This window comes from Lissotriton helveticus, chromosome 12, assembly GCF_964261635.1.
Source record: "Lissotriton helveticus chromosome 12, aLisHel1.1, whole genome shotgun sequence".
Taxonomy (NCBI): Eukaryota; Metazoa; Chordata; class Amphibia; order Caudata; family Salamandridae; genus Lissotriton; species Lissotriton helveticus.
In genome coordinates, this window is record NC_136073.1 from 162,288,634 (window position 1) to 162,310,348 (window position 21,715).

Below are 21,715 nucleotides of genomic sequence, written 5' to 3' on the forward strand. Positions count from 1 at the left end.
CCCTTTCATGTCTTTGCTATACCTCTCTTCCTACATTAGCGATGGTGCAAACGCTTCAAAATATTATACCCTGGCTCTCTCAGTCATACCTGCATGTGTACTTGAAACTTACTTTACCAATGAAAGAAGCAAATAGAGAAATAGAACAAAAGTGCTTGCTGGATTAGGCAAACACACTTCATAAAACTGCATTTTCTTTTTTATTCTCCCGTGTTACAAGCTTAACTGCTCCCTGTGTAATTTTTTTTAACCTGCTGTCCCAGGAAGATAATTTTATCTACAGTCTCTTTCTGTGTTTTTTCCCTAGACTTTCTTTCCCTTTTCTTAGCTGTGTAACTGTTCCTTTACGTGCTGTATTTAGGCGCCATTAATCTCATTTGAGCTCCTTGTACCTGCTTGTTTGTATTGTTTTTAAAAAGTGCATTGCAGAACATCAGGAATTTGCTGTGGGACACCTTGAAAACTTTCATACAGATTATTTGCACAATGCTTGCAGTAAGTTGTTGTGGCCGAGTGGTTAAGGCGATGGACTCGAAATCAATTGGGGTCTCCCCGCGCAGGTTCAAATACTGCAGACGACAAGAGTATTTTCGTCTTCTGATACAATTTTAGAAGTTAACCTTTAGTATTTCTTCCATGTCAGTTTTATAAATAGGTAGCTTATATTGGTGTCTCTATTTCCTCTTTATATATTTATTTTTGCTACCCCTTTCATGTCTTTGCTATACCTCTCTTCCTACATTAGCGATGGTGCAAACGCTTCAAAATATTATACCCTGGCTTTCTCAGTCATACCTGCATGTGTACTTGAAACTTACTTTACCAATGAAAGAAGCAAATAGAGAAATAGAACAAAAGTGCTTGCTGGATTAGGCAAACACACTTCATAAAACTACATTTTCTTTTTTATTCTCCCGTGTTACAAGCTTAACTGCTCCCTGTGTAATTTCTCTTAACCTGCTGTCCCAGGAAGATCATTTTATCTACAGGCTCTTTCTGTGTTTTTTCCCTAGTCTTTCTTTCCCTTTTCTTAGCTGTGTAACTGTTCCTTTACGTGCTCTATTTAGGCGCCATTAATCTCATTTGAGCTCCTTGTACCTGCTTGTTTGTATTGTTTTTAAAAAGTGCATTGCAAAACATCAGGAATTTGCTTTGGGACAACTTGAAAACTTCCATACAGATTATTTGCACAAAGCTTACGGTAAGTTGTTGTGGCCGAGTGGTTAAGGTGATGGACTTGAAATCCATTGGGGTCTCCCTGCGCAGGTTCGAATCCTGCCGACAACGAGAGTATTTTCGTCTTCTGATCCAATTTTAGAAGTTAACCTTTAGTATTTCTTCCATGTCAGTTTTATAAATAGGTAGCTTATATTGGTGTCACTATTTTCTCTTCATATATTTAATTTTTGCTACCCCTTTCATGTCTTTGCTATACCTCTCTTCCTACATTAGCGATGGTGCAAACGCTTCAAAATATTATACCCTGGCTCTCTCAGTCATACCTGCATGTGTACTTGAAACTTACTTTACCAATGAAAGAAGCAAATAGAGAAATAGAACAAAAGTGCTTGCTGGATTAGGCAAACACACTTCATAAAACTGCATTTTCTTTTTTATTCTCCCGTGTTACAAGCTTAACTGCTCCCTGTGTAATTTCTCTTAACCTGCTGCCCCAGGAAGATAATTTTATCTACAGTCTCTTTCTGTGTTTTTCCCTAGACTTTCTTTCCCTTTTCTTAGCTGTGTAACTGTTCCTTTACGTGCTGTATTTAGGCGCCATTAATCTCATTTGAGCTCCTTGTACCTGCGTGTTTGTATTGTTTTTAAAAAGTGCATTGCAGAACATCAGGAATTTGCTGTGGGACACCTTGAAAACTTTCATACGGATTATTTGCATAATGCTTGCAGTAAGTTGTTGTGGCCGAGTGGTTAAGGCAATGGACTCGAAATCCATTGGGGTCTCCCCGCGCAGGTTCGAATCCTGCCGACAACGAGAGTATGTTCGTCTTCGGCTACAATTATAGAATTTATCCTTTAGTATTTCTTCCATGTCAGTTTTATAAATAGGTGGCTTATATTGGTGTCACTATTGCCTCTTCACATATTTATTTTTGCTACCCCTTTCATGTCTTTGCTATACCTCTCTTCCTACATTAGCGATGGTGCAAACGCTTCAAAATATTATACCCTGGCTCTCTCAGTCATACCTGCATGTGTACTTGAAACTTACTTTACCAATGAAAGAAGCAAATAGAGAAATAGAACAAAAGTGCTTGCTGGATTACGCAAACACACTTCATAAAAGTGCATTTTCTTTTTTATTCTCCCGTGTTACAAGCTTAACTGCTCCCTGTGTGATTTCTCTTAACCTGCTGTCCCAGGAAGATAATTTTATCTACAGGCTCTTTCTGTGTTTTATCCCTAGTCTTTCTTTCCCTTTTCTTAGCTGTGTAACTGTTCCTTTACGTGCTCTATTTAGGCGCCATTAATCTCATTTGAGCTCCTTGTACCTGCTTGTTTGTATATTTTTTTTTAAAGTGCATTGCAGTACATCAGGAATTTGCTGTGGGACACCTTGAAAACTTTCATACAGATTATTTGCACAAAGCTTGCAGTAAGTTGTTGTGGCAGAGTGGTTAAGGCGATGGACTCGAAATCCATTGGGGTCTCCCCGCGCAGGTTCGAATCCTGCCGACAACGAGAGTATTTTTGTCTTCGGCTACAATTATAGAAGATATCCTTTAGTATTTCTTCCATGTCAGTTTTATAAATAGGTGGCTTATATTGGTGTCACTATTGCCTCTTCACATATTTATTTTTGCTACCCCTTTCATGTCTTTGCTATACCTCTCTTCCTACATTAGTGATGGTGCAAACGCTTCAAAATAGTATACCCTGGATCTCTCAGTCATACCTGCATGTGTACTTGAAACTTACTTTACCAATGAAAGAAGCAAATAAAGAAATAGAACAAAAGTGCTTGCTGGATTAGGCAAACACACTTCATAAAACTGCATTTTCTTTTTTATTCTCCCGTGTTACAAGCTTAACTGCTCCCTGTGAAATTTCTCTTAACCTGCTATCCCAGGAAGATAATTTTATCTACAGGCTCTTTCTGTGTTTTTTCCCTAGTCTTTCTTTCCCTTTTCTTAGCTGTGTAACTGTTCCTTTACGTGCTCTATTTAGGCGCCATTAATCTCATTTGAGCTCCTTGTACCTGCTTCTTTGTATTGTTTTTAAAAAGTGCATTGCAGATCATCTGGAATTTGCTGTGGGACACCTTGAAAACTTTCATACAGATTATTTGCACAAAGCTTGCAGTAAGTTGTTGTGGCCGAGTGGTTAAGGGCATGGACTTGCAATCCATTGGGGTCTCCCCGCGCAGGTTCAAGTCCTGCTGACAACGAGAGTATTTTCGTCTTCGGCTACAATTTTAGAAGTTAACCTTTAGTATTTCTTCCATGTCAGTTTTATAAATAGGTGGCTTATATTGGTGTCACTATTGCCTCTTCACATATTTATTTTTGCTACCCCTTTCATGTCTTTGCCATACCTCTCTTCCTACATTAGCGATGGTGCAAACGCTTCAAAATATTATACCCTGGCTCTCAGTCATACCTGCATGTGCACTTGAAACTTACTTTACCAATAAAAGAAGCAAATAGAGAAATAGAAATAAAGTGCTTGCTGGATTAGGCAAACACACTTCATAAAAGGGCATTTTCTTTTTTATTCTCCTGTGTTACAAGCTTAACTGCTCCCTGTGTAATTTCTCTTCACCTGCTGTCCCAGGAAGATAATTTTATCTACAGGCTCTTTCTGTGTTTTTTCCCTTGGCTTTCTTTCCCTTTTCTTAGCTGTGTAACTGTTCCTTTACGTGCTCTATTTAGGCGGCATTAATCTCATTTGAGATCCTTGTACCTGCTTGTTTGTATTGTTTTTAAAAAGTGCATTGCAGAACATCAGGAATTTGCTGTGGGACACCTGGAAAACTTTCGTACAGATTATTTGCACAAAGCTTACAGTAAGTTGTTGTGGCTGAGTGGTTAGGGGGATGGACTCGAAATCCATTGGGCTCTCCCCTCGCAGGTCCGAATCCTGCCGACAATGAGAGTATTTTCGTCTTCGGCTACAATTTTAGAAGTTAACCTTTAGTATTTCTTCCTTGTCAGTTTTATAAATAGGTGGTTTATATTGGTGTCATTATTGCCTCTTCACATATTTATTTTTGCTACCCCTTTCATGTCTTTGCTATACCTCTCTTCCTACATTAGCGATGGTGCAAACGCTTCAAAATATTATACCCTGGCTCTCTCAGTCATACCTGCATGTGTACTTGAAACTTACTTTACCAATGAAAGAAGCAAATAGAGAAATAGAACAAAAGTCCTTGCTGGATTAGGCAAACACACTTCATAAAACTGCATTTCTTTTTTATTCTCCCGTGTTACAAGCTTAACTGCTCCCTGTGTAATTTCTCTTAACCTGCTGTCCCAGGAAGATAATTTTATCTACAGGCTCTTTCTGTGTTTTCCCCTAGTCTTTCTTTCCCTTTTCTTAGCTGTGTAACTGTTCCTTTACGTGCTCTATTTAGGCGCCATTAATCTCATTTGAGCTCCTTATACCTGCTTGTTTGTATTGTTTTTAAAAAGTGCATTGCAGAACATCAGGAATTTGCTGTGGGACACCTTGAAAACTTTCATACAGATTATTTGCACAAAACTTGCAGTAAGTTGTTGTGGCCGAGTGGTTAAGGCGATGGACTTGAAGTCCTTTGGGATCTCCCCGCGCAGGTTCAAATCCTGCCGACAACGAGAGAATTTTCGTCTTCGGCTACAATTTTAGAAGTTAACCTTTAGTATTTCTTCCATGTCAGTTTTATAAATAGGTGGCTTATATTGGTGTCACTATTGCCTCTTCACATATTTATTTTTGCTACCCCTTTCATGTCTTTGCCATACCTCTCTTCCTACATTAGCGATGGTGCAAACGCTTCAAAATATTATACCCTGGATCTCTCAGTCATACCTGCATGTGCACTTGAAACTTACTTTACCAATAAAAGAAGCAAATAGAGAAATAGAACAAAAGTGCTTGCTGGATTAGGCAAACACACTTCATAAAAGGGCATTTTCTTTTTTATTCTCCCATGTTACAAGCTTAACTGCTCCCTGTATAATTTCTCTTAACCTGCTGTCCCAGGAAGATAATTTTATCTACAGGCTCTTTCTGTGTTTTTTCCCTAGTCTTTCTTTCCCTTTTCTTAGCTGTGTAACTGTTTCTTTATGTGCTCTATTTAGGCGCCATTAATCTCATTTGAGCTCCTTGTACCTGCTTGTTTGTATTGTTTTTAAAAAGTGCATTGCAGAACATCAGGAGTTTGCTGTGGGACACCTTGAAAACTTTCATACAGATTATTTGCACAAAACTTACTGTAAGTTGTTGTGGCCGAGTGGTTAAGGTGATGGACTTGAAATCCATTGTGGTCTCCCCGTGCAGTTTCGAATCCTGCTGACAACAAGAGTATTTTTATCTTCGGCTACAATTTTAGAAGTTAACCTTTAGTATTTCTTCCATCTCAGTTGTATAAATAGGTAGCTTATTTTGGTGTCACTATTGCCTCTTCACATATTTATTATCACTACCCCTTTCATGTCTTTGCTATACCTCTCTTCCTACATCACGCTGGTGCAAACGCTTCAAATTATTATACCCTGGCTCTCTCAGTCATACCTGTATGTGCACTTGAAACTTACTTTACAAATAAAAGAAGCAAATAGAGAAATAGAACAAAAGTGCTTGCTGGATTAGGCAAAGACACTTCATAAAAGTGCATTTTCTTTTTTATTCTCCCGTGTTACAAGCTTAACTGCTTCCTGTGTAATTTCTCTTAACCTGCTGTCCCAGGAGGATAATTTTATCTACAGGCTCTTTCTGTGTTTTTTCCCTAGTCTTTCTTTCCCTTTTCTTGGCTGTGTAACTGTTCCTTTACGTGCTCTATTTAGGCGCCATTATTCTCATTTGAGCTCCTTGTACCTGCTTGTTTGTATTGTTTTTAAAAAGTGCATTGCAGAACATCAGGAATTTGCTGTTGGACACCTTGAAAACTTTCATACAGATTATTTGCACAAAACTTGCAGTAAGTTGTTGTGGCCGAGTGGTTAAGGCGATGGACTTGAAGTCCTTTGGGATTTCCACGCGCAGGTTCAAATCCTGCCGACAACGAGAGAATTTTCGTCTTCGGCTACAATTTTAGAAGTTAACCTTTAGTATTTCTTCCATGTCAGTTTTATAAATAGGTGGCTTATATTGGTGTCACTATTGCCTCTTCACATATTTATTTTTGCTACCCCTTTCATGTCTTTGCCATACCTCTCTTCCTACATTAGCGATGGTGCAAACGCTTCAAAATATTATACCCTGGCTCTCAGTCATACCTGCATGTGCACTTGAAACTTACTTTACCAATAAAAGAAGCAAATAGAGAAAAAGAAATAAAGTGCTTGCTGGATTAGGCAAACACACTTCATAAAAGGGCATTTTCTTTTTTATTCTCCCATGTTACAAGCTTAACTGCTCCCTGTATAATTTCTCTTAACCTGCTGTCCCAGTAAGATAATTTTATCTACAGGCTTTCTGTGTTTTTTTCCCTAGGCTTTCTTTCCCTTTTCTTAGCTGTGTAACTGTTCCTTTACGTGCTCTATTTAGGCACCATTAATCTAATTTGAGCTCCTTGTACCTGCTTGTTTGTATTGTTTTCAAAAAGTGCATTGCAGAACATCAGGAATTTGCTGTGGGACACCTTGAAAACTTTCATACAGATTATTTGCACAAAGCTTACAGTAAGTTGTTGTGGCCGAGTGGTTAAGGCGATGGACTCGAAATCCATTGGGGTCTCCCCGCGCAGGTTCGAATCCTGCCGACAACAAGAGTATTTTCGTCTTCTGATACAATTTTAGAAGTTAACCTTTAGTATTTCTTCCATGTCAGTTTTATCAATAGGTGGCTTATATTGGTGTCATTATTGCCTCTTCACATTTTTATTTTTGCTACCCCTTTCATGTCTTTGCTATACCTCTCTTCCTACATTAGCGATGGTGCAAACGCTTAAAAATATTATACCCTGGCTCTCTCAGTCATACCTGCATGTGTACTTGAAACTTACTTTACCAATGAAAGAAGCAAATAGAGAAATAGAACAAAAGTCCTTGCTGGATTAGGCAAACACACTTCATAAAACTGCATTTTCTTTTTTATTCTCCCGTGTTACAAGCTTAACTGCTCCCTGTGTAATTTCTCTTAACCTGCTGTCCCAGGAAGATAATTTTATCTACAGGCTCTTTCTGTGTTTTTTCCCTAGTCTTTCTTTCCCTTTTCTTAGCTGTGTAACTGTTCCTTTACGTGCTCTATTTAGGCGCCATTAATCTCATTTGAGCTCCTTGTACCTGCTTGTTTGTATTGTTTTTAAAAAGTGCATTGCAGAACATCAGGAATTTGCTGTGGGACACCTTGAAAACTTTCATACAGATTATTTGCACAAAGCTTACAGTAAGTTGTTGTGGCCGAGTGGTTAAGGCGATGGACTCGAAATCCATTGGGGTCTCCCCGCGCAGCTTCGAATCCTGCCGACAACAAGAGTATTTTCGTCTTCGGCTACAATTTTAGAAGTTAACCTTTAGTATTTTTTCCATGTCAGTTTTATAAATAGGTGGCTTATATTGGTGTCACTATTGCCTCTTCACATATTTATTTTTGCTACCCCTTTCATGTCTTTGCCATACCTCTCTTCCTACATTAGCGATGGTGCAAACGCTTCAAAATAGTATACCCTGGCTCTCAGTCATACCTGCATGTGCACTTGAAACTTACTTTACCAATAAAAGAAGCAAATGGAGAAATAGAACAAACGTGCTTGCTGGATTAGGCAAACACACTTCATAAAAGTGCATTTTCTTTTTTATTCTCCCGTGTTACAAGCTTAACTGCTCTCTGTGTGATTTCTCTTAACCTGCTGTCCCAGGAAGATAATTTTATCTACAGGCTCTTTCTGTGTTTTTTCCCTAGTCTTTCTTTCCCTTTTCTTAGCTGTGTAACTGTTCCTTTACGTGCTCTATTTAGGCGCCATTAATCTCATTTGAGCTCCTTGTACCTGCTTGTTTGTATTGTTTTTAAAAATTGCATTGCAGAACATCAGGAATTTGCTGTGGGACACCTTGAAAACTTTCATACAGATTATTTGCACAAAGCTTACAGTAAGTTGTTGTGGCCGAGTGGTTAAGGTGATGGACTCGAAATCCATTGGGGTCTCCCCCGTGCAGGTTCGAATCTTGCCGACGACAAGAGTATTTTCGTCTTCTGATACAATTTTAGAAGTTAACCTTTAGTATTTCTTCCATGTCAGTTTTATAAATAGGTAGCTTATATTGGTGTCTCTATTTCCTCTTCATATATTTATTTTTGCTACCCCTTTCATGTCTTTGCTATACCTCTCTTCCTACATTAGCGATGGTGCAAACGCTTCAAAATATTATACCCTGGCTCTCTCAGTCATACCTGCATGCGTACTTGAAACTCACTTTACCAATGAAAGAAGCAAATAGAGAAATAGAACAAAAGTGCTTGCTGGATTAGGCAAACACACTTCATAAAACTGCATTTCTTTTTTATTCTCCCGTGTTACAAGCTTAACTGCTCCCTGTGTAATTTCTCTTAACCTGCTGTCCCAGGAAGATAATTTTATCTACAGGCTCTTTCTGTGTTTTTTCCCTAGTCTTTCTTTCCCTTTTCTTAGCTGTGTAACTGTTCCTTTACGTGCTCTATTTAGGCGCCATTAATCTCATTTGAGCTCCTTATACCTGCTTGTTTGTATTGTTTTTAAAAAGTGCATTGCAGAACATCAGGAATTTGCTGTGGGACACATTGAAAACTTTCATACAGATTATTTGCACAAAACTTGCAGTAAGTTGTTGTGGCCGAGTGGTTAAGGCGATGGACTTGAAGTCCTTTGGGATCTCCCCACGCAGGTTCAAATCCTGCCGACAACGAGAGATTTTTCATCTTCGGCTACAATTTTAGAAGTTAACCTTTAGTATTTCTTCCATGTCAGTTTTATAAATAGGTGGCTTATATTGGTGTCACTATTGCCTCTTCACATATTTATTTTTGCTACCCCTTTCATGTCTTTGCCATACCTCTCTTCCTACATTAGCGATGGTGCAAACGCTTCAAAATATTATACCCTGGCTCTCAGTCATACCTGCATGTGCACTTGAAACTTACTTTACCAATAAAAGAAGCAAATAGAGAAATAGAAATAAAGTGCTTGCTGGATTAGGCAAACACACTTCATAAAAGGGCATTTTCTTTTTTATTCTCCCATGTTACAAGCTTAACTGCTCCCTGTATAATTTCTCTTAACCTGCTGTCCCAGGAAGATAATTTTATCTACAGGCTCTTTCTGTGTTTTTTTCCCTAGGCTTTCTTTCCCTTTTCTTAGCTGTGTAACTGTTCCTGTACGTGCTCTATTTAGGCACCATTAATCTAATTTGAGCTCCTTGTACCTGCTTCTTTGTATTGTTTTTAAAAAGTGCATTGCAGAACATCAGGAATTTGCTGTGGGACACCTTGAAAACTTTCATACAGATTATTTGCACAAAGCTTACAGTAAGTTGTTGTGGCCGAGTGGTTAAGGCGATGGACTTGAAATCCATTGGGGTCTCCCCGCGCAGGTTCAAATCCTGCTGACAACGAGAGTATTTTCGTATTCGGCTACAATTTTAGAAGTTAACCTTTAGTATTTCTTCCATGTCAGTTTTATAAATAGGTGGCTTATATTGGTGTCATTATTGCCTCTTCACATTTTTATTTTTGCTACCCCTTTCATGTCTTTGCTATACCTCTCTTCCTACATTAGCGATGTGCAAACGCTTAAAAATATTATACCCTGGCTCTCTCAGTCATACCTGCATGTGCACTTGAAACTTACTTTACCAATAAAAGAAGCAAATAGAGAAATATAAATAAAGTGCTTGCTGGATTAGGCAAACACACTTCATAAAAGGGCATTTTCTTTTTTATTCTCCCGTGTTACAAGCTTAACTGCTCCCTGTATAATTTCTCTTAACCTGCTGTCCCAGGAAGATAATTTTATCTACAGGCTCTTTCTGTGTTTTTTCCCTAGTCTTTCTTTCCCTTTTCGTAGCTGTGTAACTGTTCCGTTACGTGCTCTATTTAGGCGCCATTAATCTCATTTGAGCTCCTTGTACCTGCTTGTTTGTATTGTTTTTAAAAAGTGCATTGCAGAACATCAGGACTTTGCTGTGGGACACCTTGAAAACTTTCATACAGATTATTTGCACAAAGCTTACAGTAAGTTGTTGTGGCCGAGTGGTTAAGGCGATGGACTCTAAATCCATTGGGGTCTCCCTGCGCAGGTTCGAATCCTGCTGACAACGAGAGTATTTTCGTCTTCGGCTACAATTTTAGAAGTTAACCTTTAGTATTTCTTCCATGTCAGTTTTATAAATAGGTGGTTTATATTGGTGTCAGTATTGCCTCTTCACATATTTATTTTTGCTACCCCTGTCATGTCTTTGCTATACCTCTCTTCCTACATTAGCGATGGTGCAAACGATTCAAAATATTATACCCTGGCTTTCTCAGTCATACCTGCATGTGTACTTGAAACTTACTTTACCAATGAAAGAAGCAAATAGAGAAATAGAACAAAAGTGCTTGCTGGATTAGGCAAACACACTTCATAAAACTGCATTTTCTTTTTTATTCTCCCGTGTTACAAGCTTAACTGCTCCCTGTGTAATTTCTCTTAACCTGCTGTCCCAGGAAGATAATTTTATCTACAGGCTCTTTCTGTGTTTTTTCCCTAGTCTTTCTTTCCCTTTTCTTAGCTGTGTAACTGTTCCTTTACGTGCTCTATTTAGGCGCCATTAATCTCATTTGAGCTCCTTGTACCTGCTTGTTTGTATTGTTTTTAAAAAGTGCATTGCAGAACATCAGGAATTTGCTTTGGGACAACTTCAAAACTTCCATACAGATTATTTGAACAAAGCTTACAGAAAGTTGTTGTGGCCGAGTGGTTAAGGCGATGGACTTGAAATCCATTGGGGTCTCCCCGCGCAGGTTTGAATCCTGCCGACAACGAGAGTTTTTTCGTCTTCTGATCCAATTTTAGAAGTTAACCTTTAGTATTTCTTCCATGTCAGTTTTATAAATAGGTAGCATATATTGGTGTCACTATTTTCTCTTCATATATTTAATTTTTGCTACCCCTTTCATGTCTTTGCTATACCTCTCTTCCTACATTAGCGATGGTGCAAACGCTTCAAAATATTATACCCTGGCTCTCTCAGTCATACCTGCATGTGTACTTGAAACTTACTTTACCAATGAAAGAAGCAAATAGAGAAATAGAACAAAAGTGCTTGCTGGATTAGGCAAACACACTTCATAAAACTGCATTTTCTTTTTTATTCTCCCGTGTTACAAGCTTAACTGCTCCCTGTGTAATTTCTCTTAACCTGCTGTCCCAGGAAGATAATTTTATCTACAGTCTCTTTCTGTGTTTTTTCCCTAGACTTTCTTTCCCTTTTCTTAGCTGTGTAACTGTTCCTTTACGTGCTGTATTCAGGCGCCATTCATCTCATTTGAGCTCCTTGTACCTGCTTGTTTGTATTGTTTTTAAAAAGTGCATTGCAGAACATCAGGAATTTGCTGTGGGACACCTTGAAAACTTTCATACAGATTATTTGCTCAATGCTTGCAGTAAGTTGTTGTGGCCGAGTGGTTAAGGCGATGGACTCGAAATCCATTGGGGTCTCCCCGCGCAGGTTCGAATCTTGCCGACGACAAGAGTATTTTCGTCTTCTGATACAATTTTAGAAGTTAACCTTTAGTATTTCTTCCATGTCAGTTTTATAAATAGGTAGCTTATATTGGTGTCTCTATTTCCTCTTCATATATTTATTTTTGCTACCCCTTTCATGTCTTTGCTATACCTCTCTTCCTACATTAGCGATGGTGCAAACGCTTCAAAATATTATACCCTGGCTCTCAGTCATACCTGCATGTGCACTTGAAACTTACTTTACCAATAAAAGAAGCAAATAGAGAAATAGAAATAAAGTGCTTGCTGGATTAGGCAAACACACTTCATAAAAGAGCATTTTCTTTTTTATTCTCCCATGTTACAAGCTTAACTGCTCCCTGTATAATTTCTCTTAACCTGCTGTCCCAGGAAGATAATTTTATCTACAGGCTCTTTCTGTGTTTTTTCCCTAGGCTTTCTTTCCCTTTTCTTAGCTGTGTAACTGTTCCTTTACGTGCTCTATTTAGGCATCATTAATCTAATTTGAGCTCCTTGTACCTGCTTGTTTGTAATGTTTTCAAAAAGTGCATTGCAGAACATCAGGAATTTGCTGTGGGACACCTTGAAAACTTTCATACAGTTTATTTGCACAAAGCTTACAGTAAGTTGTTGTGGCCGAGTGGTTAAGGCGATGGACTCGAAATCCATTGGGGTCTCCCCGCGCAGGTTCGAATCCTGCCGACAACGAGAGTATTTTCGTCTTCTGATACAATTTTAGAAGTTAACCTTTAGTATTTCTTCCATGTCAGTTTTATAAATAGGTGGCTTATATTGGTGTCATTATTGCCTCTTCACATTTTTATTTTTGCTACCCCTTTCATGTCTTTGGTATACCTCTCTTCCTACATTAGCGATGGTGCAAACGCTTAAAAATATTATACCCTGGCTCTCTCAGTCATACCTGCATGTGTACTTGAAACTTTACCAATGAAAGAAGCAAATAGAGAAATAGAACAAAAGTCCTTGCTGGATTAGGCAAACACACTTCATAAAACTGCATTTTCTTTTTTATTCTCCCGTGTTACAAGCTTAACTGCTCCCTGTGTAATTTCTCTTAACCTGCTGTCCCAGGAAGATAATTTTATCTACAGGCTCTTTCTGTGTTTTTTCCCTAGTCTTTCTTTCCCTTTTCTTAGCTGTGTAACTGTCCCTTTACGTGCTCTATTTAGGCGCCATTAATCTCATTTGAGCTCCTTGTACCTGCTTGTTTGTATTGTTTTTAAAAAGTGCATTGCAGAACATCAGGAATTTGCTGTGGGACACCTTGAAAACTTTCATACAGATTATTTGCACAAAGCTTACAGTAAGTTGTTGTGGCCGAGTGGTTAAGGTGATGGACTCGCAATCCATTGGGGTCTCCCCGCGCAGCTTCGAATCCTGCCGACAACAAGAGTGTTTTCGTCTTCGGCTACAATTTTAGAAGTTAACCTTTAGTATTTCTTCCATGTCAGTTTTATAAATAGGTGGCTTATATTGGTGTCACTATTGCCTCTTCACATATTTATTTTTGCTACCCCTTTCATGTCTTTGCCATACCTCTCTTCCTACATTAGCGATGGTGCAAACGCTTCAAAATATTATACCCTGGCTCTCAGTCATACCTGCATGTGCACTTGAAACTTACTTTACCAATAAAAGAAGCAAATAGAGAAATAGAACAAACGTGCTTGCTGGATTAGGCAAACACACTTCATAAAAATGCATTTTCTTTTTTATTCTCCCGTGTTACAAGCTTAACTGCTCTCTGTGTGATTTCTCTTAACCTGCTGTCCCAGGAAGATAATTTTATCTACAGGCTCTTTCTGTGTTTTTTCCCTAGTCTTTCTTTCCCTTTTCTTAGCTGTGTAACTGTTTCTTTATGTGCTCTATTTAGGCGCCATTAATCTCATTTGAGCTCCTTGTACCTGCTTGTTTGTATTGTTTTTAAAAAGTGCATTGCAGAACATCAGGAATTTGCTGTGGGACACCTTGAAAACTTTCATACAGATTATTTGCACAAAACTTACTGTAAGTTGTTGTGGCCGAGTGGTTAAGGTGATGGACTTGAAATCCATTGTGGTCTCCCCGTGCAGTTTCGAATCCTGCTGACAACAAGAGTATTTTTATCTTCGGCTACAATTTTAGAAGTTAACCTTTAGTATTTCTTCCATCTCAGTTGTATAAATAGGTAGCTTATTTTGGTGTCACTATTGCCTCTTCACATATTTATTATCACTACCCCTTTCATGTCTTTGCTATACCTCTCTTCCTACATCACGCTGGTGCAAACGCTTCAAATTATTATACCCTGGCTCTCTCAGTCATACCTGTATGTGCACTTGAAACTTACTTTACAAATAAAAGAAGCAAATAGAGAAATAGAACAAAAGTGCTTGCTGGATTAGGCAAAGACACTTCATAAAAGTGCATTTTCTTTTTTATTCTCCCGTGTTACAAGCTTAACTGCTTCCTGTGTAATTTCTCTTAACCTGCTGTCCCAGGAGGATAATTTTATCTACAGGCTCTTTCTGTGTTTTTTCCCTAGTCTTTCTTTCCCTTTTCTTGGCTGTGTAACTGTTCCTTTACGTGCTCTATTTAGGCGCCATTATTCTCATTTGAGCTCCTTGTACCTGCTTGTTTGTATTGTTTTTAAAAAGTGCATTGCAGAACATCAGGAATTTGCTGTTGGACACCTTGAAAACTTTCATACAGATTATTTGCACAAAGCTTACTGTAAGTTGTTGTGGCCGAGTTGTTAAGGTGAGGAACTTGAAATCCATTGGGGTCTCCCCACGCAGTTTCAAATCCTGCCGACAACAAGAGTATTTTTATCTTCAGCTACAATTTTAGAAGTTAACCTTTAGTATTTCTTCCATGTCAGCTTTATAAATAGGTGGCTTATTTTGGTGTCACTTTTGCCTCTTCACATATTTATTATCGCTACCCCTTTCATGTCTTTGCTATACCTCTCTTCCTACATCAGCGCTGGTGCAAGCGCTTCAAATTATTATACCCTGGCTCTCTCAGTCATACCTGCATGTGCACTTGAAACTTACTTTACCAATAAAAGAAGCAAATAGAGAAATAGAACAAAAGTGCTTGCTGGATTAGGCAAAGACACTTCATAAAAGTGCATTTTCTTTTTTATTCTCCCGTGTTACAAGCTTAAATGCTCCCTGTGTGATTTCTCCTAACCTGCTGTCCCAGGAAGATAATTTTATCTACAGGCTCTTTCAGTGTTTTTTCTCTAGTCTTTCTTTCCCTTTTCTTAGCTGTGTAACTGTTCCTTTACGTGCTCTATTTAGGCGCAATTAATCTCATTTGAGCTCCTTGTACCTGCTTGTTTGTATTGTTTTTAAAAAGTGCATTGCAGAACATCAGGAATTTGCTGTGGGACACCTTGAAAAGTTTCATACAGATTATTTGCACAAAGCTTACTGTAAGTTGTTGTTGCACAAAGCTTACTGTAAGTTGTTGTGGCTGAGTGGTTAAGGCGATGGATTCGAAATCCATAGGGGTCTCCACGCGCAGGTTGGAATCCTGCTGACAACGAGAGTATTTTCATCTTTGGCTACAATTTTAGAAGTTAACCTATCGTATTTCTTCCATGTCAGTTTTATAAATAGGTGGCTTATATTGGTGTCACTATTGCCTCTTCACATATTTATTTTTCTACCCCTTTCATGTCTTTGCTATACCTCTCTTCCTACATTAGCGATAGTGCAAACGCTTCAAAATATTATACCCTGGCGCTCTCAGTCATACCTGCATGTGTACTTGAAACTTACTTTACCAATGAAAGAAGCAAATAGAGAAATAGAACAAAAGTGCTTGCTGGATTAGGCAAACACACTTCATAAAACTGCATTTTCTTTTTTATTCTCCCGTGTTACAAGCTTAACTGCTCCCTGTGTAATTTCTCTTAACCTGCTGTCCCAGGAAGATAATTTTATCTACAGGCTCTTTCTGTGGTTTTTCCCTAGTCTTTCTTTCCCTTTTCTTAGCTGTGTAAATGTTCCTTTACGTGCTCTATTTAGGCGCCATTAATCTCATTTGAGCTCCTTGTACCTGCTTGTTTTTATTGTTTTTAAAGAGTGCATTGCAGAACATCAGGAATTTGCTGTGGGACACCTTGAAATCTTTCATACAGATTATTTGCACAAAGCTTACAGTAAGTTGCTGTGGCCGAGTGGTTAAGGCGATGGACTAAAAATCCATTAGGGTCTCCCTGCGCAGGTTCGAATCCTGCTGATAATGAACGTATTTTTATCATCGGCTACAATTTCAGAAGGTAACCTTTAGTTTTTCTTCCATGTCAGTTTTATAAATAGGTGGCTTATTTTGGTGTCACTATTGCCTCTTTACATATTTATTATCGCTACCCCTTTCATGTCTTTGCTATACCTCTCTTGCTACATTAGCGCTGGTGCAAGGGCTTCAAATTATTATACCCTGGATCTCTCAGTCATACCTGCATGTGTACTTGAAACTTACTTTACCAATAAACGAAGCAAATAGAGAAATAGAACAAAAGTGCTTGCTGGATTAGGCAAAGACACTTCATAAAAGTGCAATTTCTTTTTTATTCTCCCGTGTTACAAGCTTAACTGCTCCCTGTGTAATTTCTCTTAACCTGCTGTCCCAGGAAGATAATTTTATCTACAGGCTCTTTCTGTGTTTTTTCCCTAGTCTTTCTTTCCCTTTTCTTAGCTGTGTAACTGTTTCTTTATGTGCTCTATTTAGGCGCCATTAATCTCATTTGAGCTCCTTGTACCTGCTTGTTTGTATTGTTTTTAAAAAGTGCATTGCAGAACATCAGGAATTTGCTGTGGGACACCTTGAAAACTTTCATACAGATTATTTGCACAAAACTTACTGTAAGTTGTTGTGGCCGAGTGGTTAAGGTGATGGACTTGAAATCCATTGTGGTCTCCCCATGCAGTTTCGAATCCTGCCGACAACAAGAGTATTTTTATCTTCGGCTACAATTTTAGAAGTTAACCTTTAGTATTTCTTCCATCTCAGTTGTATAAATAGGTAGCTTATTTTGGTGTCACTTTTGCCTCTTCACATATTTATTATCGCTACCCCTTTCATGTCTTTGCTATACCTCTCTTCCTACATCAGCGCCGGTGCAAGCGCTTCAAATTATTATACCCTGGCTCTCTCAGTCATACCTGCATGTGCACTTGAAACTTACTTTACAAATAAAAGAAGCAAATAGAGAAATAGAACAAAAGTGCTTGCTGGATTAGGCAAAGACACTTCATAAAAGTGCATTTTCTTTTTTATTCTCCCGTGTTACAAGCTTAACTGCTTCCTGTGTAATTTCTCTTAACCTGCTGTTCCAGGAGGATAATTTTATCTACAGGCTCTTTCAGTGTTTTTTCCCTAGTCTTTCTTTCCCTTTTCTTAGCTGTGTAACTGTTCCTTTACGTGCTCTATTTAGGCGCCATTAATCTCATTTGAGCTCCTTGTACCTGCTTGTTTGTATTGTTTTTAAAAAGTGCATTGCAGAACATCAGGAATTTGCTGTGGGACACCTTGAAAAGTTTCATACAGATTATTTGCACAAAGCTTACTGTAAGTTGTTGTTGCACAAAGCTTACTGTAAGTTGTTGTGGCTGAGTGGTTAAGGCGATGGATTCGAAATCCATAGGGGTCTCCACGCGCAGGTTCAAATCCTGCTGACAACGAGAGTATTTTCCCCCATTATGTATTTTGACCTATAGGAGGAGTTGGGGGGACCGGATAGTCGGTCAACTATCCGGTCTGTGGCGGTAAGGTCATGATCGGTGAGCAGGAATTTAAAGGTCCCTAGAGTGGGGCGCCACCCACAACGGATGGGAGCGCCCGGGGGAAGACGGCCATTGGCCCCTTCCACGGGGAGGCAGCACCCACTAAGGATGGGGCGCCTAGGGGGAGATGGCCATGGGCCCCTCCCAGGGGGGGAGGCGGTTAAATGCCCCTCCTGACTAATTTCTCGGGGGCCGGATATCCGCGACGGCGGATAGAGAGTATGGGGTGGGGGGGAGAGTCCACGCTGTCCTTCCTACAGAGACCTCATACGGGAACTCGGACGACCCTTAAGATGGCGTCGAGTAGAAAGGGGGCCCCCACCACGACAAGGGAAGTTACAGTTGGCAATGAGGGTAGAGCCCTCTGCGCATGCGCCGCTCACACGGTGAGGGCGGGAGTTTGGTAGTAGGGATCTGACACCGGTTAAGACCTTGCCGTTGGCCCTTAATGCTAGGATGTACAATTTGAATTAGAGTGTATGCATTTTCAGGATGTTAGCTAAAAGTACATGACTGCATCGAAATGTAATAAATGTCAAATTGTACATAATGCATAATGATGAAACTTTTAATTTAATGTTTTAAATTTTGTTTCATATTTTAATAAATACGGCCGGGAGGGTGACTCCCTCCCGTCTTCCAAAAAAGTCAACTATTGTCCGACTTCCCATCCTTGGGGATGTGTGTTGGGAGGGGGTGGCGGGCATCCCGGCCATATGGAAAGGGGCGACCGCTAGGTCCCCCCGAACGTATGGATGAGGGCCCGAACCTCCCGGGAAGCCATTTTGGGCGGGGTGGGCGTGGCCCGGCTGGTATCCCCAAAGCGGCGTAGCCGGAGCGTGCCTTCCCCCCGCCCGAGAGGGGTTGTCCTAGACACCTTGAAGGAAGACCACGCCCAGTAGGCGTATCGGGGACGGGTACACGCCCTCCCGCAGAAGGATAAAGGAGCGGGAACCCTGAAGATCGTCCTCTTGTTCCTCGGATCGGAAGGCTGCACCCACTCGTTGCTCGTGAGCCCTCGACGGAACAAGCAGCAATTTTGACCCACCCACCAGCCCCATACAGCAAATGTTTGGAGGAAATAAAGTTTTCTGAGTGATGAAAGTATAGGCCTTTTCCTTTTTCCTTGGTAGAGTGAATAAAGGAATGTTGAGAATGTATATGGTTTGCATTGGAGAATTTCTTCTTGCAGGAATGATCAGTAATAGCAGTAAGATGATGTGGAATTTTTTCCTTTTGGTAGATAAACAACTGTCGTATTTATTTGTCGGGCGGTAAGGTCATGATCGGTGAGCAGGAATTTAAAGGTCCCTAGAGTGGGGCGCCACCCACAATGGATGGGAGCGCCTGGGGGAAGACGGCCATTGGCCCCTTCCACGGGGAGGCAGCACCCACTAAGGATGGGGCGCCTAGGGGGAGATGGCCATGGGCCCCTCCCAGGGGGGGAGGCGGTTAAATGCCCCTCCTGACTAATTTCCCGGGGGCCGGATATCCGCGACGGCGGATAGAGAGTATGGGGTGGGGGAGAGAGTCCACGCTGTCCTTCCTACAGAGACCTTATACGGGAACTCGGACGACCCTTAAGATGGCGTAGAGTAGAAAGGGGGCCCCCACCACGACAAGGGAAGTTACAGTTGGCAATGAGGGTAGAGCCCTCTGCGCATGCGCCGCTCACACGGTGAGGGCGGGAGTTTGGTAGTAGGGATCTGACACCGGTTAAGACCTTGCCGTTGGCCCTTAATGCTAGGATGCACAATTTGAATTAGAGTGTATGCATTTTCAGGATGTTAGCCAAAAGTACATGACTGCATCGAAATGTAATAAATGTCAAATTGTACATAATGCATAATGATGAAACTTTTAATTTAATGTTTTAAATTTTGTTTCATATTTTAATAAATACGGCCGGGAGGGTGACTCCCTCCCGTCTTCCAAAAAAGTCAACTATTGTCCGACTTCCCATCCTTGGGGATGTGTGTTGGGAGGGGGTGGCAGGCATCCCGGCCATAAGACTAGGGAAAAACACAGAAAGAGCCTGTAGATAAAAGTATCTTCCTGGGACAGCAGGTTAAGAGAAATTACACAGGGAGCAGTTAAGCTTGTAACACGGGAGAATAAAAAGAAAATGCACTTTTATGAAGTGTCTTTGCCTAATCCAGCAAGCACTTTTGTTCTATTTCTCTATTTGCTTCTTTTATCGGTAAAGTAAGTTTCAAGTTCAGATGCAGATATGACTGAGAGAGCCAGGGAATAATAATTTGAAGCGTTTCCACCAGCGCTGATGTAGGAAGAGAGGTATAGCAAAGACATGAAAGGGGTAGCGATAATAAATATGTGAAGAGGCAAAAGTGACACCAAAATAAGCCACCTATTTATAAAGCTGACATGGAAGAAATACTAAAGGTTAACTTCTAAAATTGTAGCTGAAGATAAAAATACTCTTGTTGTCGGCAGGATTTGAAACTGCGTGGGGAGACCCCAATGGATTTCAAGTTCCTCACCTTAACAACTCGGCCACAACAACTTACAGTAAGCTTTGTGCAAATAATCTGTATGAAAGTTTTCAAGGTGTCCAACAGCAAATTCCTGATGTTCTGCAATGCACTTTTTAAAAACAATACAATCAAGCAGGTACAAGGAGCTCAAATGAGATTGATTGCGCCTAAATAGAGCACGTAAGGAACAGTTACACAGCTAAGAAAAGGGAAAGAAAGACTAGGGAAAAAACACAGAAAGAGCCTGTAGATAAAATTATCTTCCTGGGACAGCAGGTTAAGAGAAATTACAAAGAGAGCAGTTAAGCTTGTAACACGGGAGAATAAAAAAGAAAATGCACTTTTATGAGGTGTGTTTGCCTAATCCAGCAAGCACTTTTGTTCTATTTCTCTATTTGCTTTTTTCATTGGTAAAGTAAGTTTCAAGTGCACATGCAGGTATTACTGAGAGAGCCAGGGTATAATATTTTTAAGCGTTTGCACCATCGCTAATGTAGGAAGAGAGGTATAGCAAAGACATGAAAGGGGTAGCAAAAATAAATATGTGAAGAGGCAATAGTGACACCAATATAAGCCACCTATTTATAAAACTGACATGGAAGAAATACCAAAGGTTAACTTCTGAAATTGTAGCTGATGATAAAAATACTCCCATTGTCGGCAGGATTCGAACCTGTGCAGGGTGACCACAATAGATTTCTAGTCCATCGCCTTACCCACTCGGCCAAAACAACTTACTGTAAGCTTTGTGCAAATAATCTGTATGAAAGTTTTCAAGGTGTCCCAAAGCAAATTCCTGATATTCTGCAATGCACTTTTTAAAAACAATGTTTTTTTCAGCAGGCACATTCTCTCCTAAAAACAAAAATTGCATGAGTATATCTCTAGTTTTGGAAAGGATAGTCTTGCATTCATACTCCCATGTGGCACTCAATGTTTTGGAACCTATTGCACTCTGTTTTCTTGCTGCTTTTGGTCAAGGGCCGATATTCCGGAAGTCTGCCATCTTTGAGTAATTGAGACTCCTTTGTAAGTGCTTTATCTTTTTTCCTTGAAGAGCTATTTAAGAAAGGGGTCCGGGAAAGATTGCTTGAATGGAATATAAAAGAAGGCCCACTTGTCTCAACAAATGCCGGAGAAAAACCTGATGTTTTACGCACGTTATCCTTAGTTCGTTTTCGTTAGACCTGGCATCTTTAAGGTGGTCCCGACCCTACCTTTTTGCGTTTCACCTCATGGTTTTTCTGTATTGTTTTTTTGGCCTTAGGACTCTGATCACTTTATCACTAATAATCAGTGCTGAAGTGCATGTGTTTCTTCCCTAAACATGTGTGTAATTGGAGTATACCTGACTGACAGATTCAATTTACTTGAAAGCCAGTTGTAAAGTGGTATACCATATACCTAGGGACAGATTGTGCCGCCCAAAGAAGTAGCCCTTCAAACCTGTCTCAAGCCTGCCTCTGCAGTGCCTGTGTTGCAGTGTACTGACACTTCCACTTGGCATTTAAAACCACTTGCCAAGCCTTAAACTCCAATGTTATTACATATAAGTAACC

At 40.0% G+C, this 21,715-nt stretch overlaps 22 non-coding genes across 22 annotated transcripts; all 22 read left to right on the forward strand.

The window, feature by feature from the left end:
• Positions 1-499: 499 nt before the first annotated feature.
• On the forward strand, positions 500-581 carry TRNAS-CGA (transfer RNA serine (anticodon CGA)). Its single transcript has one exon. It is a non-coding gene; the product is annotated as a tRNA-Ser (tRNA).
• Positions 582-1,205: 624 nt separating this feature from the next.
• Positions 1,206-1,287, forward strand: TRNAS-UGA (transfer RNA serine (anticodon UGA)). The gene has a single exon. It is a non-coding gene; the product is annotated as a tRNA-Ser (tRNA).
• Positions 1,288-1,911: 624 nt separating this feature from the next.
• Positions 1,912-1,993, forward strand: TRNAS-CGA (transfer RNA serine (anticodon CGA)). Its single transcript has one exon. It is a non-coding gene; the product is annotated as a tRNA-Ser (tRNA).
• A 625-nt stretch (positions 1,994-2,618) lies between these two features.
• On the forward strand, positions 2,619-2,700 carry TRNAS-CGA (transfer RNA serine (anticodon CGA)). Its single transcript has one exon. It is a non-coding gene; the product is annotated as a tRNA-Ser (tRNA).
• A 624-nt stretch (positions 2,701-3,324) lies between these two features.
• Positions 3,325-3,406, forward strand: TRNAA-UGC (transfer RNA alanine (anticodon UGC)). The gene has a single exon. It is a non-coding gene; the product is annotated as a tRNA-Ala (tRNA).
• A 1,326-nt stretch (positions 3,407-4,732) lies between these two features.
• Positions 4,733-4,814, forward strand: TRNAS-UGA (transfer RNA serine (anticodon UGA)). Its single transcript has one exon. It is a non-coding gene; the product is annotated as a tRNA-Ser (tRNA).
• A 624-nt stretch (positions 4,815-5,438) lies between these two features.
• On the forward strand, positions 5,439-5,520 carry TRNAS-UGA (transfer RNA serine (anticodon UGA)). Its single transcript has one exon. It is a non-coding gene; the product is annotated as a tRNA-Ser (tRNA).
• A 623-nt stretch (positions 5,521-6,143) lies between these two features.
• TRNAS-UGA (transfer RNA serine (anticodon UGA)) lies at positions 6,144-6,225 on the forward strand. Its single transcript has one exon. It is a non-coding gene; the product is annotated as a tRNA-Ser (tRNA).
• A 621-nt stretch (positions 6,226-6,846) lies between these two features.
• Positions 6,847-6,928, forward strand: TRNAS-CGA (transfer RNA serine (anticodon CGA)). Its single transcript has one exon. It is a non-coding gene; the product is annotated as a tRNA-Ser (tRNA).
• A 624-nt stretch (positions 6,929-7,552) lies between these two features.
• TRNAS-CGA (transfer RNA serine (anticodon CGA)) lies at positions 7,553-7,634 on the forward strand. Its single transcript has one exon. It is a non-coding gene; the product is annotated as a tRNA-Ser (tRNA).
• Positions 7,635-8,256: 622 nt separating this feature from the next.
• Positions 8,257-8,339, forward strand: TRNAS-CGA (transfer RNA serine (anticodon CGA)). Its single transcript has one exon. It is a non-coding gene; the product is annotated as a tRNA-Ser (tRNA).
• Positions 8,340-8,962: 623 nt separating this feature from the next.
• Positions 8,963-9,044, forward strand: TRNAS-UGA (transfer RNA serine (anticodon UGA)). The gene has a single exon. It is a non-coding gene; the product is annotated as a tRNA-Ser (tRNA).
• Positions 9,045-9,667: 623 nt separating this feature from the next.
• Positions 9,668-9,749, forward strand: TRNAS-UGA (transfer RNA serine (anticodon UGA)). The gene has a single exon. It is a non-coding gene; the product is annotated as a tRNA-Ser (tRNA).
• Positions 9,750-11,078: 1,329 nt separating this feature from the next.
• On the forward strand, positions 11,079-11,160 carry TRNAS-UGA (transfer RNA serine (anticodon UGA)). The gene has a single exon. It is a non-coding gene; the product is annotated as a tRNA-Ser (tRNA).
• Positions 11,161-11,785: 625 nt separating this feature from the next.
• On the forward strand, positions 11,786-11,867 carry TRNAS-CGA (transfer RNA serine (anticodon CGA)). Its single transcript has one exon. It is a non-coding gene; the product is annotated as a tRNA-Ser (tRNA).
• A 622-nt stretch (positions 11,868-12,489) lies between these two features.
• TRNAS-CGA (transfer RNA serine (anticodon CGA)) lies at positions 12,490-12,571 on the forward strand. The gene has a single exon. It is a non-coding gene; the product is annotated as a tRNA-Ser (tRNA).
• Positions 12,572-13,191: 620 nt separating this feature from the next.
• Positions 13,192-13,273, forward strand: TRNAA-CGC (transfer RNA alanine (anticodon CGC)). Its single transcript has one exon. It is a non-coding gene; the product is annotated as a tRNA-Ala (tRNA).
• A 622-nt stretch (positions 13,274-13,895) lies between these two features.
• On the forward strand, positions 13,896-13,977 carry TRNAS-UGA (transfer RNA serine (anticodon UGA)). Its single transcript has one exon. It is a non-coding gene; the product is annotated as a tRNA-Ser (tRNA).
• Positions 13,978-15,333: 1,356 nt separating this feature from the next.
• Positions 15,334-15,415, forward strand: TRNAS-CGA (transfer RNA serine (anticodon CGA)). Its single transcript has one exon. It is a non-coding gene; the product is annotated as a tRNA-Ser (tRNA).
• A 623-nt stretch (positions 15,416-16,038) lies between these two features.
• TRNAF-AAA (transfer RNA phenylalanine (anticodon AAA)) lies at positions 16,039-16,120 on the forward strand. The gene has a single exon. It is a non-coding gene; the product is annotated as a tRNA-Phe (tRNA).
• Positions 16,121-16,744: 624 nt separating this feature from the next.
• Positions 16,745-16,826, forward strand: TRNAS-UGA (transfer RNA serine (anticodon UGA)). Its single transcript has one exon. It is a non-coding gene; the product is annotated as a tRNA-Ser (tRNA).
• Positions 16,827-17,477: 651 nt separating this feature from the next.
• TRNAS-CGA (transfer RNA serine (anticodon CGA)) lies at positions 17,478-17,559 on the forward strand. Its single transcript has one exon. It is a non-coding gene; the product is annotated as a tRNA-Ser (tRNA).
• The last annotated feature ends 4,156 nt before the right edge of the window (positions 17,560-21,715 follow it).